This window comes from Nelumbo nucifera, chromosome 1, assembly GCF_055504915.1.
Source record: "Nelumbo nucifera cultivar China Antique chromosome 1, China Antique-T2T, whole genome shotgun sequence".
NCBI classification, from domain to species: domain Eukaryota; kingdom Viridiplantae; phylum Streptophyta; class Magnoliopsida; order Proteales; family Nelumbonaceae; genus Nelumbo; species Nelumbo nucifera.
In genome coordinates this window covers 24,472,210-24,476,386 of record NC_142649.1, presented here as the reverse complement: position 1 = coordinate 24,476,386, position 4,177 = coordinate 24,472,210, and the positions used below count along the sequence as shown (strand labels likewise).

Below are 4,177 nucleotides of genomic sequence, written 5' to 3'. Positions count from 1 at the left end.
CCTGTTTCGGCCACCAGGGTAAGACCCAAGGCACATGCAGTATGGGATTACTCAAATCCTTGAACCGGACCAGATTTCCGGTATTGCCCTGGACCTTGGAGATAGATGGGCAAAACTGGAAAGTTACACCTGACCCCTAAACTCGATTCTGACACTTAACTAGGTGTCGGATCGGGCTGTCTTTGATATGTGATGAGAGTAGAATTTATCAAATTTTTATCCCCAATTATTTTGTCTTTTATACTAAATTAGCATCTAATTGGACTCATATCTCTTGTATTTTGGTTCAGGGTATGAAAGAAGGCATCAAGAGCAAAGAAAGACAAATCGGATGATTTTTCATAGTTTCGACATCGTTTAGTGATCTGAGCCTAACTCGCCTTTTCGAACTCCGAATGGGCGGATTCAAGATCCACTGGAAAGATAGGAGAAAAAGCCACAACTTTCATGTTTTGGGCTTTCGCAGATTCGGCCTGCATCGAAATCAAATCCAGGCCCGAAGTTAGGGCAATTTTGTAGGAAGGCCCAATCTGCAGCTGAAGCCCAACCCGCAGAAAAGCCTGGCTGAAGCCCAATTCGCAGAGGAGGTCTATTACGAATCCAAGAACAAGAAACTAAGAAGAATCCTTCTAGATTTAAATTCTTGATGTGATCTCAGAGTGAAAAAAGGGATTGAGTTCAAGAGATAAAGAGATAGGATTAGAATTAGGATAGGACTTTCTATTTCTTGAAAAGATCAATTTCAAGAGAAAGTAGGAGACCTCCCTCTCCCCTTGGATCTAAAACAAGAAGGGGGCGGACTAGGAGGCAGGACTTGATCACGGAATCATTTAATCACTCAATCTCTGGAGGGGATCACGGATTGCATTGAGCTATCAGTCAAGAGAGGAGAAAAGAAGTCAAAAAAGAGAGGAAAGGAGATTAAGAATTCAAGAAATCTCAAGAAGAAGAGATCTCAGCACCATGGAGATAGAAGGAGAGATGGTAGAAGGAAATCACACCCTCTTGGATTATGCTTGTCCAAACATTGATAGGGCGACATCCAGCATTTGCAAGCCTACCATCCATGCCAATAATTTTGAAATAAAGCCTGCAATAATTTAAATGATCCAAACTAGTATTCAGTTTAGTGGGTTACCAAGTGATGATCCTAATGCACACATCATTAACTTCCTTGAAATATATGATACATTTAAACACAATGGAGTTTGTGATGATGCAATTAGGCTAAGATTATTTCCTTTTTCATTGCGTGATAGAGCTAAAGATTGGCTCAACTCACTCCCTGCAGGAAGCATCACCACTTGGAATGATTTAACCCAGAAATTTTGGCTAAATATTTCCCACCCTCCAAAACAGCAAAATTAATTAATGATATTACTACTTTCGCTCAATTTGAGAGGGAGTCCCTATATGAAGCATGGGAAAGATTCAAGGAGATACTTAGGAGGTGTCCTCACCATGGGATACCAATTTGGCGACAAATACAAACCTTTTATAATGGTATTACCCCCTCTAATCGGTTCATTATTGATGCAGCTGCAGGTGGTACAATCATGAGAAAAACTCCAGAGGAAGCATATGACTTGGTGGAGGAGATGGCATCAAACAGCTACCAGTGGAGCAATGATCGAACCAATCAGAGGGGAGTACACCACATTGATTCCTTTGCATCCTTATCTGCACAAATAGCCAATTTAAGTAAAAGACTGGATAATTTTAGTATTGCAGCTATTAATACAACATCTAGCATCTCATGCGATTTATGTGGACAAATAGGACATGCCAATTCTGATTGTCAATTAAATAGTCCTTTTATTTCCCATGAGAATGCTAATTTTATCTCTCATGTTGACAGGACATATTACAACCCATATTCAAATACATACAACCCAAAGTGGAGGAGTCATCCCAACTTCTCTTGGAGCAACAATAACAATCATCAAAAGGCACCCATGGGATTCCAACCACAACCACCCCCACAAGAGAAAAAGAGCAATCTGGAGGAGATGATTTCTAAGTTCATCAACACTGCTGAAGCAAAATTCCAAAGCCATGGAACAACAATTAAGAACTTAGAAGTTCAAATGGGGCAGGTTGTGAGCATGTTATCAGAGAGGAAAGAAGGAAGGCTGCCCAACAACACAGAAAAAAATTCCAGAGAACATGTGAACGCCATAGCCGTAAGAAGCGGGAAGGTAGTTGGCGAAATCCAAAAAGACAAGAAAACTGATGTGGCCAATTTGCAAAAGGAGGATGAGGGAAGTACACCTGAACTGAATTTACATGAAATTAAACTCCCTATCCCCTACCCTGGAAGAATTTTAAAAGCTAACTTAGATAGACAATTTGAGAAATTTTTAGAAGTTTTCAAAAAAATACACATCGATCTCCCCCTTCTTGATGTATTGTCACAGATGCCGAAATATGCTAAATTCTTGAAGGAGGTGATGTCAAATAAAAGGAAATGGGAGAAATGTGAGATGGTAAATTTGAACAAAGAATGCTCAGCCATCCTCCAAAATAAATTGCCCCCAAAGCTTCAGGATCCAGGGAGTTTTTCTATACCTTGCACCATAGGGAGAACTGAATTTGAAAAAGCTTTATGTGATCTTGGTGCTAGTATAAATTTAATGTCCTACTCTATTTTTAAAAGGTTGGGATTGCGTGAACTAACATCTACCACTATTACCCTACAGTTGGCCGATCGAAGCATTAAATACCCTAGGGGAATAGTGGAAGATGTCTTAGTTAAAGTAGGGAATTTCATCATCCCTGTTGATTTCATTGTGTTGGATTTGGAGGATAGATCGATGCCATTAATTTTAGGGAGACCCTTTCTTGCTACTAATGATGCTTTAATTGATGTGCGAAAAGGTCTATTTACCCTTAGAATCAATGGTGAAGAAGTGGTGTTCAATGTATTTAAAACCATGGAACATCCCAACACAATTGAACATAAAATTTATGCAATCAATAGCATTGATGTTGGTGCAGTTGAAATTAACACATCTAAATTAGATGAACCCTTTCAAAGCTACATTATTAATTCATGTAAAAACATGCAGGTGGAGGAAGAGGTAAAGAAGGCGATGAACTATTTAGAGGATGACCAAGAAGGGTTCAAGCCAAGACAAGGTAATGCTCATTATATTCCTAATGAGAAACTGTTACCCTCTGTTTTGCAGGCCCCTATTCCAGATCTGAACCCGCCCATGATGGATGAAAGGAGAGCACACCGAAAGCTGCAACCAAGAGAGTTAGAGGATCCGATTCATGATAGGGAAGTTTGTTTTTCTTTTTCCTTTTGTTTTCAGGTCGTGCTAACAACAAAAAATAAAAAATAAAAAATAATTTTTTTTTTCTTTTGTTACTTATGATTGTGTTTTTTTTTTTCCTTTCTTAGGACCTTAATCATAGATAGCAGGGAAGTCCTCTTAAATCTCTCTCCTTGTTCTTGCTATGCAGATTCCATACATTGAGGACAATGTAAATCTTAAGTGTGGGGGAGGAGTAAGGGGTTGATAAATTTTTTGAACTCTAGCATGCTTTGATCATCACTTTTTAACCTTTCCTTTTGAAATTTTTGCTCCTTAGAGACTTGTTTTTGAATGATTGCAAACTACCTTGAATCATGCGCTTAGGTAGGACAGACATGAAATGATATAGGCAAATCTAGCTGAAATTTCTGGGTAGGGAAGGCATCTCAGTAGTTTGAATGATCAACGGGCAAGATGCAATACAGAGTTAACCTTTCTGAGCATTTGGTTTCTAACGGACAAACAGGGGTTGATTATTCTAGAACTTGTTTTGTTAGGCATGTTGAGACCACGATAATGAGTTCATGTATTGGAACGTGTTATCCAAAAAAAAAAAAAAACTCGTGTGAGATGGAGCATAAAATGCACTCACACCAAGAGAAAAAAAAAGAGCTAGTGTGAGATGGAGCATAAAATGCACTCACACTAAAAGAATAAAAGGGTGAGATGGAGCATAAAATGTACTCATCCCTAGATCCCAAACCCTAATTCACCTTTTGATGCATTGCACTCATGATAAGTGGTGGAGATGCGATACATAAGCAAGCTTATGGTAATAACATCCCTTGTTTTGTTCTGAAGAATGATGAGAGCGTATTTTTTTGAATCTTGCCACATGTGATTATGAAAACAAAGAG

General features: G+C 38.8%; 1 non-coding gene across 1 annotated transcript; it reads right to left on the bottom strand.

Annotated features, from left to right (window-relative positions):
* Positions 1–1,361: 1,361 nt before the first annotated feature.
* Positions 1,362–1,468, bottom strand: LOC148803011 (small nucleolar RNA R71). The gene has a single exon (XR_016081605.1). It is a non-coding gene; the product is annotated as a small nucleolar RNA R71 (small nucleolar RNA).
* Between the last annotated feature and the right edge of the window lie 2,709 nt (positions 1,469–4,177).